We start from the raw sequence: 12,611 nt of genomic DNA on the forward strand, positions 1-12,611 counted from the left end.
CCCCCACCCCCGTTTCCAAGACAGCACCTGCGCTCCCAGCTGCCAATGCCCGTTTGGTGCCCGTGCCCAGGCCAGGCAGCCCCCGCAGCGCCCCGCTGCCTTTCACCCGGCCTGGGCCTCCTCTGGGGGTCCCGCAGCGCCCCCCTCCCATCCCCGGGCCTCCCGACCGCCCCAGGCCCCAGGCTGGCTGGGTGCGTTGGCTCTCGGATTGGGGTGCGCGGGCCTAGCCGCGGGGCAGGGGCGACTCTGGCTGAGCCGGAGGAAGGAGTGGGCGGAGGGAGCAGGCCGCCGGGCAGGGGGCAGCGCCCGTGGCCGCCCCATTAGTATGCGGTCGCGCTCTGTGCTCCATGGCAACCGCTCCCCCCGCGCCCCGCCGGCCAGGCCGCCCCGGGCGCAGAGCGCACCTCTCCTCCCACAGGTGGCCGCGCACGCGGGCCGGGCACGCTCGCACGGGCCGGGCACGCTCGCACGGGCACGCACACTCAGGGCGCCTGGGGGCTCCCGGGGGCGAGCCGTGGGCGCCAGGTGCGCTGGGCCGCCGGGTCCCCGCGCCCGCCGCCTGTGGGCGTATCCCCAGGTGCTCCAGAGTGAGCCTGGAGTGGGGGGGGAGTGTACCTGAGGATGCTCTGCTTGTGCCTGGGTGTGCCCCTCGGCGCGCCTGTTGTGCCTCTGTGTCTGGTTGTCCTTGAGGGTATTTGCCTGTCTGTGCTCATTTGCCTTCTTACTCCTGATTGTGGCTCTGAGTGTGACTGCCCCAGCGTAACTGAGTGTGTGCCTGTGCCTTTGTGTATCTGTGTTTCAGCGTGTGGCTGTGTGCCCTCTTTGTGCCTGTACGCCTGTATGTTCCTTAAGGGGTGTGTGTGTGTGTGTGTGTGTTTATGTCCGTGTGTATGCCCATGGCCCTGGGTTTTCCTCTGGAAGAATGCCATGTGCCTGTGACTGTATATCCTGGTGTGCCTAGATGAGTACATGTGTATGTGTGATTTCTTTGCACGTGACTCTCGGTGTTTGGCATCCTTGTGTGTGGTGGGGCGAGGCTGTGTGCTGAACTGTGTACCTGTGTGTATGTCCTCCAGAACCTACTTCTCCATGTATGTCATCGTGTGTTCCTGTAAGTGCCCTGAGTTTGTGTCCTGGAGTGTGACTGTGTGTCCAGGAGCTCCTGGCTCTGTGCCCTTCTCAACTTCACTCCCTGCTGCCTGAATGAGCCAACACCTGCTCCCTGAGCACTGGGCCCCCTCCTCCCACCTGGCAAGGACAAGGAAGGACACGGAGACAGAGGCAGACATAGAGACAGAGACTTGGAAGAGGACACAGAGAGGCAAGCAGGCTGCAGAGGTGGTGACCTAGAGTCATGTGATCAGCCTCAGAGCCCAAAACCCAGAAGAGAGCAACAGAGATCCAAGATTCAGACATTAGAGAGACCCAGAGTCACACAGAGACCCAGAGCACCAAGTCCGGAACTGCTGAAACAGACCAGAGATCAAGGATGTGGCTCCCCAGCCTCCCTCCCTCTCTCCCTCCCTTCCTCCCACCCTAGAGTTTCCAGCCCCAGCTGTGCCTCCTCCACACACCCAAAGCAGAATTCTCTTGGCCCTGGGAGTTTGTGCCCTAGGACTGGAAGCCAGCCTCCTCCTTGCAGCAGCTGGCTGTGTGTGTGTGTGTGTGTGTGTGTGTGTGTGCGTGTGCACATGCACACGAGTGCTCCAGTGTGCATGTGCTACCATCTGTGTGCTATTCTTGGCCGGTGCCTACAATTGCACTCGGCCCTCCCAGGGCCACGGGCATACACACGGACACAAATACACACACACACACCCTTAAGGAACATACAAGCACACAGGCACAAAGAGGGCAGACACAACCACACGCTGAAACAGATACACAAGGGCACAGGCACACACACACCTCCCCCCTCACACACACACTGTTGTCTGCATTTTCACTGCCCCAGATCATGTACACCTTTATACACATGCCACACAGCCAGCCACACTCATTAACACCTGGAAACATGCCCTCAGTCTCCCTCTCTCTACACATCTATACACAGGGCCAGAAGATCCACCAAGCATACAGCTGGGGGAACCTTCTTAAGTTCCCCCAGCCTGCCATTCGTCCTTCAGCAACCCCTGAGGGGTTCCCAACACGCCACCCACAGGGAAAGACCTAAGAACAAATTTGTCAGTTCCAGCAGACCATACACACAAAGGCAGGAACCCCACCTGTCTAGTTCTCTGTTGTAGCCCCAGGTGCCTGGGCAGTTCCTGGAATCTTGTAGATGCGTGAGAAATATTGGTTGAATGAATGTGTTCACATAGTGTTTCTAACAGTCACTGAGAGAACCCATGGTAGTTTACAACCAGTCATACAGTGAAAAACAGACGGGTATCCTAGTGTACACACAAAGCATTTTATGCACACCTAGGACAACACGTTAAATATAGGTGTGTGCACACAGGTGGCTGCTTGTGTGCAAACATTCAGCACAATAGTGAGATTCAATGTTCTCAACTTTGGCTGCACATTAGAACCACCTGGGGAGCTTTTAAAAATCCCCATGCCCAGGCCCCACCCAGGCCAAGAGATAAAATCTCTGTGGGGTGAGAACCACTGATCTAGATGAATGGGCTTGAAAATGTTGACGTAAGGATTATTACCAAGAATGGGGGTAGTGTGGGTTTTCACTTTGAACAGTATAGTGAAGCAGACTCCTGAAGGAGATTGCTTGGGTTTCAACCCTGGTGTCCTCATTGAGATGTCTTTGTAAATGACCTCTCTGTACCTGAGTTTCTTGTCTGTAAAATGGGGCTGATAATCACTACAATAAAGCCTCATGGGATTGTCATGGAGACAAAATGATTTTATAGATCTAGTTTAGAACAGTAACTAGTATATAATGTTATGTAATTATTTCTTGATCTTACTTCTATCATTTAAAATTTTAATCACAGAATGGATGAATTTGGGGATGAATTTTATAAGCAAGACTTTTTCCCCTTTGTTATGAAAAAGCAATGGTTCAGAGTCAGACTCTCGGTCAACCTACTTCTGCCACCTCCTGTGGGATCTTGGGACAGGTTACTTTGTTTCTCTGAACCTGTCTTCCCATCTGTAAATGAGCTGAGTATTTTTTTCTACCTCAAAGATTGTCCTGAGGAGGGGCTTAATAAACAGTGGCAAAATCCAAATACCTAGGAGCCAAGTTGCCTTGATGTATTGCGGGGTCAGGTGTGGGACGGTGGCTGTGAAGGGCCAAACTTCTGAGCAGGGTCTCTGCTTCCCTTCCTTCAGAAGCCCGAGGGCCCAAGGGCCAAGAGAACCTTCCATGCCAAGGGCTGTGCCCTTGGCCCTGGGAGCTCCCCCCAGTCTGCTCTCCAAATACACCTCAGGTCCCGCCCTCCTCAGCCTGGACTAAGCCACAGACCCTAGACTGAGACCCCTCCCCTTCCTGAGCTCCAGGAGCCTCCTTTTCACCTTTCAAGGAGCCCCTGTCCTCCTCCCCCAGCCTCCCGCCCATCCCGGAAACCACAAGGCCTTCTCTGGGTTCCATCCCTCTCTGGGCGCCCCTCTCTTTTCAGTGAAACCTCACCCCTCCTACAGAGCCCTCTTCGAGTTACAGAGCCCCCTTGCTGGGCTATAATTACCTCCCTCAACTCCTATTTCCTTCCTGGGTCACCCCTCCCCACCCCCACCCCAATTCCTGGGCACACCACCCTTCTGTGTCCTTCCTCTCTCAGAGCCCCAACAATGCCTTCCACCGAATAATCCTGTTACCCCCTTCCCCCACAGCACCCCCACCCACTCCCGGCCCTCAGCCCTCCTCAACGGGGCCCCACCCTCTACCCAGCCTGCCCCACCTGGACAGCCTCCCTAGGTCTCCTCTGCTTCCTCAGCAGCCGAAGAACGATGAACATACTCATTTTCTCCCTGCAGGCGACTCTTGGGGCTGAAAACAAACATCTCAAGGCTTCCCCCGCTGGTCCCTTTGAGGCCACCCACCCCTTCCAACCAGCCTGCCCCCCGATCGGCCCCCAGCCCTGGGATGACTTCGTGAAAGCTTTCTTTCCTCCCCAGACAGACAAGTGTCTACTCCACTTGGATCTAGCCACGTGCAGCTTCCATCCCCTGGCTCTTTCCTCCTTTGGGAACTCCCTGGGTTCTTCGGCCTCGCACCCTGGTCTCGGCCTCCATGAAACCCTCACCAGGTCTTACCACCCCTGCCAGTCCCACCCCATTGCAGCCTGATGCCTGGGCCCTCACTGCAGGAGGGGGAGTCTTGGGACTGCAAAGGAGGGAGGCTTGGTGGGAGAATGAACCTTCATATCCACCACGAGACTGAGGTTTTAGGGGCTGTTCCTTGCCCCTGTCTGAACCCTCTGGTGTCTTCTTTCAGACAGGGATGCCCAGAAGTTGGGGGTCTATCTTCTTCTCCCAGATCGAGGGTTCCTCTGACTCTCCCAATGCCTGGGCCATGCTGCTTGGGTGGGGAGGGGGGCAGGTGGTACGGAGCTGTCCCTTGGGGGTCACCTTGAGCCTCAACAGACATAAACTGGGGCTATGGGAAAAGCTGTCTGCTCAGGACCAGGCAGCCCAATGTGGGCATTATTTGGTCATCAAGGGCAGCCAAGAGCTTGTCAAGGTCAGGGGGTGGGACAGCTCACCCTGCCAGGTCCACCAGCAATAGGCTCAGGATTAGTTTTCTTTTTCCAAAGTTTACAGAAGCTGGGAGGAAATTCAGACCTGGCATTTGGGGTTCAGGGTGGAAAGACAGGGGAAGGCAGAAGAATTGGGGTCACTGGCCTAGTCAAACCCTGCAGTTTGCATAGGCAGGTGAAGGTGTGTTGGGGCAAAAAAGTGGGGAAGGGCGGGTGCTAGAAACAAAGACGACCCAGGCCCTGGGGTAAACAGGAGACACATAAACAGGATACTCCAGTCCTTGTGGGAAAAGGGGGTGAACCACAAGGGTTCTTGCCCTTAGGATGGACTGAGTATCTCAAAGACAAGTATCCTGAACTGGAATATAACTGTGGGGCCCAAAGGCTAGGGGGACACAGGACAAATGAAGGGGCTAGGGTCAGAGACCCAGGGCTGAGGATGGAGTGAGGGGGTTGAGAAGCAGGGGGGCACCCAAGACCTGGTTTATAATGGGGGATCCTCAGGGAGAGGAAACCTAGGGCTCATGGGAGAATAGGGGTCTCAGAATCAGGGTAGACTCAGGACCTAAATCAAAATGAAGCTCTAAAAGGCAGACTGCCTGGACCTGGGTCAGAATGCAGCAGGGCCTAGAAAACTTTGGGGCTAAGACCAAAGAGCCCAGAGGCAGGGGAGACCCAAGGCCTGGTGTGCAAAGAGAGGGGCCCAGATGCAAAAGTGACACTGCTCTCAGGCAGAAGGAAGAACTCTGAGGGAGGGAACATGGCGGAGACATTTCAAGTTCTCCAGGGACCCGGTGGATGGTGATGACCCCCGGCTGTCACCCCTTCCATTCTGTCCACCCTCATTCATCCCCTTTCACAAGACACGAGGTTGTTTTTTTGTTTTTTTGTTTTTTTTTTTTTGCTTTTTTTCATTTCTTTTTAATACAAACTTGGATCTTTGGGTGTGTCCTGCCAACAGAAAACAACAACAACAACAGAAGAGAAAACCCAAAAGAGTGAAAAATAAGAAAGAAAAAAAAAAAGCTCCCGCAAGAGGTTCTTCTCCCTCCCCCCCACCATGCGAATTTGCACACCACGGGACCACAGCAGGTTTACAGAATGCAATATACAATCCACGATTTATAATAAAACAGTATATACAATAAATAGGATATTGTTCATTTTTGTCAAACGACCTGTAGATAAATTTCTCAGTGCATACTTGCAGGGGCTCTGGACACCGTGAGGCCCCGCTCGCAACCTCTTGCACACTCGCGCGCGCTCTCTCTCTCTCTTTTTTTTGTCTTTTTCTAAAACTGTGTTTTGTTTTTTTAAGTTTTGTACATTTTTAAAAAGTATTTACAATTGCTGGTTTTGTGCAGAAAGGGCTCACCTTCGGCTTCTGCGTGGAGGAGGTGGGCAGGGAGGGGTGGGAGCAGGGGGCAGGGCTGCAGGGGGTGCGGGGTGGGGGGGGCGGCAGGAGGCAGAAGGGCAGGCAGAGGAGGACGATGTGGACGCTGGGAGGGGTCTTGGCGTTGGTTTTCTGAAAGCTGCAAAGAAACACAAGAGAAGAGGCAAAACTCAGTGGCAGGGACAGACCCTGAGCTCTAGGAACAGGGAGTCTAAGAGCAGGACCCCCCACCCAATTCACCCAGAAGTGAACTGCTTTGTTCCTTCTCCCAGAAAATTCCAAACGGCCCCGCTCATGAAACTGGCCTGCTTCTGGCCTGCTCTGAGCTCAATTTCCCCACTGGTAAAATAGGTGTGTGCCCAAGGCCCACACCACTGAGGGAAAAAGGATGGGCTGGATGAGAAGGTGGAGTTTCAGGCAGAGCAACCTGCTAAGAACTTGAGCTCCTGAGTCAGACACAGCTGAGCTCAAATGCTAGCACCTCCATTTCATAGCTCTATGACCTTGGGCAAGTCAGTGGATCTCTGTGGGCCTCAGTTTACTCATCTGTAAAAAGGGGATAACAGAACTATCCTGTGTATTTGCTGGGAAGATTCAGTGTTTCGAGGCAGATTACGGCTGGTCCATAAATGCATCGTAAGTGATACTAATTAGCAGGAGTCATTATCCTCTTCGGGCTTGGACCAGCTAGGCTCTCCAAGTCTCCATTTCCTAATGTAACAGTAAGTTTAGTAATTCCTCCTACTGATGATGTTCTGAGGAATGACATAATGGGAAGACAAGGCCCTAGCACAGCACAGGTGTGAACTGTGGCTTTAATTTCTTCCAAATCCAACCTTCTCCCCATTCCCTACCACTGCCATTCTGTTCCTTACAGAGGTGAGGTGATGAGGAAGTCTGTCGGAATAAAGAAAAACAGAAGACAACACAATAGCATCTGTGTTGTCTGCAGCCCCTGCCTTCCGGAAGCTCAGAAACTCCCCCAGTCCCTACAATCATCAGACACTAGAGATATGAAGTCACCCACTTCCCTAGATGGTCCTAATTACGTTTGCAGGGCTCTGGGGACCTGATTTCCCATCCAGACCCCCAGCTTTGCTGGGGTGAGCAGGAAGATGTCCAGTGGAAAAGAGGTGATATTCTCAAGATCTCTAGTTACTATCCTGGCTCTTCTGGGGCTCTGTCTTCTCAGAACCCTAAAATTCGCATCTCCTATACTTGGTGAGTGGCCATGCCACTGAAATTAATGGGCAGGCATGGGAGGTGCTAGAACCACCTTCTGAGACTCCTCAGGGAGCCATCCACCCTCCTCCCCGGCGACACCCTCCCCCCATAGAACCAGCAACCACTGAAAGCCTTTCCTCTCTTGTCCTCTTTCTTGGCTTCCCTTTCCAGTGGGGCCACATTTAAATTCTGCTCAGCCCCGACTGCTGTCTGCCGGGCAGTCAGCCCCGGGGAAGACTTTTGTCCTGAGGCTAGACTTGCCAGGACTCCCCTCAAGGGCCAGGGGAGCCAGGTGGACCCCTGGGAGGTGGAACAGAATCCCATCCTGGTGCATCAGCCCAGGTGGCTTGCAGAGACGTGAGTGGGAGGGCAGGAGCTGTATCTCTGCTAGGCTGTCAGGTCTCCTGCTGGTGAGAGAAGGATGGAAAATTAGCCGTAGGGGTAAGAGGTGTGTTGTTAGGGTGACAGCTGTATCACAACTGGGGAGGTGGGGACCTGGGGTGCAGTTGGGGTGGGTGCCAGTTCTCCAGTTAGGGGAGTGATAAACGGGTGGGGGGGCGCAGGTTCTGCTGGAGGGCTGGGGGCATCTATCTGTAAGACAGCTTTACTGCAGTTGAAGAACAGCTGCCAAGCTAAGGAATGGCCGTTGGGGTGACAGATATGGTGTACTGGGGTGACAAGTGAGGGGGAGATTCAGGACGAGCAGCTCCAAACCACTTAACAAGCAAACTGTACTGAACCCCAGCCTCCCCTGCTTCCCCTAAGGGCCCCAGGGCAGGCTGGGAGCCTCTGCACAAATCCCTGTCGCCCCCGCCCCCCTCCAGCCCTTAGCCACTGCCAGTGACCCTCTCCAAGCCAGGTCTCCATGGTGATCTCAGCCCAGCAGGCAGCTCCTGCCAGAACCATTCCCGTGGTGCCAGCGGCCAGGCAGCAGGGAGGCTTTCTCACCCTCTGCTAAGCCACCGCTGTCTCACCTTCCTCCTCCCACCACCCTCCCCAGCTTTCATGACTTGGCCAGAATCTGGGGGATGGTGGGGGGTGGGGGATGGGGAGAGAATCAAAACCAGAGGCTCCTGAGCCAGGAAGGCAGAGTGCTATGGCCGTGTAGAACCCTGACCTCACTAGGCGCGACTCACCCCAGCCCAGAACCAATGCTGCTGGGCCAGGCGGCCCAGTGCTGCGAACTGGGGACAAGGCAGAGGAAGATGGATCTGGTTCCTGCTCAGGAGGGGCTCACAGAGCAGAGAAGGAAGCAAAGCAGACCCGCAAACCAGGGGATAACAAGGCAGGGAGATGGGGGTACGGCAAGAGAAGCCCTGGGGGGCTCAGGGAACACACTTCACCCAGCTTTGGTGGGAGACTGACTCTTCCAACTCACTGCTGAGCAGGGTGCCCAGCACACGCTGGGGTCAATGGTATATACGGACTGAGTGACATAGCTGTGACCGGTCTACGTCCGATGGGGAAGTCAAGGTCCAGCTCAGGTCTTGCACACCTCCAGACGCCTCCTCAGACCACCGTTACCATAGCTACTGGGGCACTTGTCATTCCCTTCCGAGCTCCTCCTGGGCATCCCCGATGCCTGCACGTGGCTAGTGCCCCAGGACACGGGCCGTTGTTCACGAGACTTAACCTTTTAGTACCTCCATAACGAAGGGCTGCAGAGCTATATTCCACGGAGCCCAATACTCCAGCAGTTTTACCTAGTCTGTGGAGCTAGGTCTCTCAGTGTCCTCTGCCTGTCAGTGGCGGCTGGCACTGGGGGCACCAAGAGAGAGCTGAGTTGAGCAGGAATTTAACATGCTGAAGACCATGGATAAATCAGGTTGTCCAAAGAGACCTGCTCTCCCCAGCAAAAGGAGCACGTGTTTGTGCATTCACTCAAGCAAACCAGCAGAGAGGTAGTCTAAAATATAGCCCCAGCTTCAAGTCTCTACCCTCCAGAAAGGGGGGGTTTCAACATCTTATACTACAGTGGAACAGAAGGCAAAGAGTGCGTGAGAATTTGAGACCAATCTGCTGTGTGACCTAGGTCAAGTCCTTGCCCTCTCTGGGCTTCAGTTTCTATGCAAAATAAGGGGGTTGAACAGGGAATGGGGGAAGATCTTTAGGCACTGAGATAATGTGCCAAAGACAAAGGGTCAGAGACAAACCAGGCTACCCAAAGGTGATCCATCCCTTGAGGTTTTTCAGGCAAAGTCAGGCCTGCGAGTCCCTTAAATGTGGAGAGGATACTGCTAACCTGAGACCCAGAACACTCCTGGCAGATGCGGATACTCTCAGGTAGGCAGGACCCAGACATCTATGAGGGATGAAGCTTCCAACTGGGGGTGGGCAGGCTGTGGCGTGGGTGAGTGTGGCTCTCCCTGCCCCAGAGTTTTTCAAAATCCACCCACCAGTGACCAGAGGCATTCCTTAAACCCTAGTTCTGCCAGTCATTCCCTCTTTGGGGACCCTCCCTTGCTTCCCCCCGCTACTGGGCACACAGAGGAATGCTAGTGAGACCAAGCGGGGTTTACACCCATGGCTGCCCACCCAGCTTGTGCGACTTTGTGTGTCTCTCTCACCTCTTGGAGCCTCACACTCCTTACCTCCTTACTCCTGAGAGGAGGCTATACGTGTCCCCCTAACACCCCTCCCTCTCTTTCCAAAGGGAGATGCCTGTGCCAGGTCAGGTGTCACCCACAGGTAATATGTTGGGCATGCAACTAAATGGAAGCTGAGAAGTGGCAAGAACATGGACCTGGGTGACCCCAAGGGTCCTTTCTGGCTCTTTGTTTTGTGATTTCCTGCTTGGGTGGCTGGGCGAGTCCCTCTTCCTCTCTACAAACTTGGAGGGGCTGCACTTGGAGAACTCTAGGAGCCACGAGAGTTGGAACTGGTTCATTTACACACCCCACCCTTGCTTCATCCTTGGGAGCGTATCTGGTAACAGCGGGGTTGAGAGAAACCAGCTCATGTCCGTTCCCCGAGGCCTAACCCGTTCTCTCATAGTTCTGCCTAGTCTACAAGCCCTTCTTTGACTCAAGGTCGGTGAGGGGGGGAACCCTGACCCCTGCAGTGTCCCAGACACGATGAGACACCGAGGGGACAGTGCACAGAAATGAGCAACCCGCCTAAAGGAGCTGATGGTGCAGTGAGGAAGTCATTCCCGGGAAGAGCTGTCACAGCTACATAAAGGGCTGCAGATTAACTGCGCCTGGGAAGGATCCTGGAAAGCTTCTTGGAGGAGGCAGTGTCTGAGTGAAAGATAGGACCTGACAGGTGGGAGATGGATGATGGCTAGGAAAGGGCACCCCAGGCCAGGGAACAGCCAACGCAAAGGTGCAGGCACGCTGGGGAGGGGCCTGGAAAGCTCTCCAGACCCCAGTCTAGGGCTGGGAAGGGAGGCTGTGCGAGCAGGAAGTCGGGGCTGAAGAAGTGGCCTCGAATGCCTAGAACACCAGGATAGGAGGCTGAAGGGCTGAGAATGCAATCAGAAGGTGTTACGCAATGAAGCCACAAGAGCAGATATGTCTGAATCAATTCATCCAGTAAATATTCGGGAGTGGGGAGCTGTCCAGACACAGCATCCCACAAACCTGAAGGATATTTGGCAGCCACAGCGGGGGTATGGGCTCCGGGGGAGGACAGATATTGGGGCAGAGACCTGCCAGGTGCTGGCTGGGCTGACCCAAGGTTATAGCTTCCGAAGCCTCGAGTTTGTTCAAGACTCATTTTGCTGCCCTGCCCCTCACCGGAAGCTCTTCCTGCCAGTCCTGCCCCTGGTTCAAGAGGGTGGTCTCTGGTATGTCTGGTGGGAGCGTCTCAGTCCCTCCCTTGGTGAGTGATGCCCACATGGATGCTTGTAATGAACACCTGCTTAAAGGCTGCAAACTCCATGAGGGCAGGACACTGCTCATCTTGTTCAGTGGCTCCTTTAGTACCACACGCAATGCCTGGCTCAGGCTAGGTGGTTCATTTGTGTGGGCTGAACCCAGAATTAACCTACTTTCTCCTGCCCTCCGGCACCAACTGAGGGCACTATGGTAGCCAAAGAGAGATGACAAAGTGACAGGAAATCTTTTTCAGATGATCTGGACTGAGAGAGAGAACTGGTGTGGGTAACTATGTGGAGAGTTTCCGGCCGACCTGGATCACGCAGCAGTCTGGGTCCTATTGCCCATCAGGCTTTAGGTCCGCTGGGGTGGGACCTGTGACTCACCTTGACTCTGGACCCCCCCAGGGAGGACTCAGCCCCACTGTTAAGGCATGTAACCAGGTGGCATTTCACAGTTTCCTAAACCCAAAGGCCCAAAACCTACACTAGAATACAAGCTCCTTCCCAGGAGGGATGCGGGGAAAGCAGGTGAAGGAGGGCTGGCTACAAGAGTCCTGAGCTTGGAGAAAAGGGTCAGAGGTGTGTGACTCACGCAGACTGCGAGGAGGTATGTTATTCACTCATCTACCAACCACTGATTACGTGCTTCCTGGTGCCAGGGACTGGGCTAAGTGCTTCACGGCTAATCTCATTTAATTCTCACAAGAGACTCAGTGAGGTGACATGACTCACCAGGTCACATGGCTGGGAAGGGATGGAATCAGGCTCTGCACAGAGGCCTGTCTGCACCCACAGGCCTGTTCCCAGCCACCACCCTCCAGCCTCCCTGGGTTCTTCTGGGTCCGCAGGGATGCGGGGAGATGGGAGAGGAGGGGCCTGAAAGGGCATACTCACAGAGAGATTACATTTCCAGGAAATAAGGGCTCAGAACAAGAAGGCCTCAAAATGGCTGCAGGAGAGGTGAGAGATAGGCCAGGAGAGAGGACAGCACCAGTAGGGAGAGGAGTCCGGGCAAGCCTGCCTGACCCCTGAGGTGTGGGCCTCTTGCTCAGGGCCAGAGGCAAGATCAGGTGACCTCTTGAGGTTTCAAGACAGGGAGAGACAAAGCCCAGAGCGGCCAGGGCCTGGCCCAGGTCCGGGCATGCCTGCTGACCCTGGCTGACTGGTGGCCTTGGAAGCTGCTTCCTGCCCCAGCTGGTATAACCTTGGAGGACCTGTGACATTTCTCTTGGCCTCAGGTCCAGACCCAAGAGGGAATGGGGAGGAGGGGGGGGACTCGAGATCCCTGAACACCTTGGAGGGGCCCTTCCCACCCTCGCAGTCTGTCCCCAGGGTCTAGAAGGGGCTGATCTTCAGCTGTGAGGGCCCAAGGCGGAGCCAGTCTGTCTGGCTCTGCGTTCCATCTAAGGGACTAGAGATGTTTGCCGGCCTGGGCGCCCCCCGCCCCCCTCCCCCTCTGTCAGCTCAGATCCCAGACAGTCAGGGCCCACATTCCCCGCTCGGGTTCCTCCCAGCT

At 55.0% G+C, this 12,611-nt stretch overlaps 1 protein-coding gene across 7 annotated transcripts in view; it reads right to left on the reverse strand.

Moving 5' to 3' along the window:
• Positions 1-5,548: 5,548 nt before the first annotated feature.
• AHDC1 (AT-hook DNA binding motif containing 1) overlaps positions 5,549-12,611 on the reverse strand; it is a 64,958-nt gene continuing 57,895 nt past the window's right edge. For 6 of the 7 annotated variants that reach the window (XR_005719146.1, XM_040229720.1, XM_040229724.1 and 3 more), the window contains one exon: positions 5,549-6,190. The gene's annotated coding sequence lies outside the window, so the exon portion shown is untranslated. Of the gene's footprint in view, positions 7,683-12,611 lie in introns of all 7 variants that reach the window. The other variant, XM_040229726.1, reaches the window with a different exon arrangement.

Source organism: Oryx dammah, unplaced genomic scaffold (genome assembly GCF_014754425.2).
Source record: "Oryx dammah isolate SB20612 unplaced genomic scaffold, SCBI_Odam_1.1 HiC_scaffold_27, whole genome shotgun sequence".
In the NCBI taxonomy this organism is placed as follows: Eukaryota; Metazoa; Chordata; class Mammalia; order Artiodactyla; family Bovidae; genus Oryx; species Oryx dammah.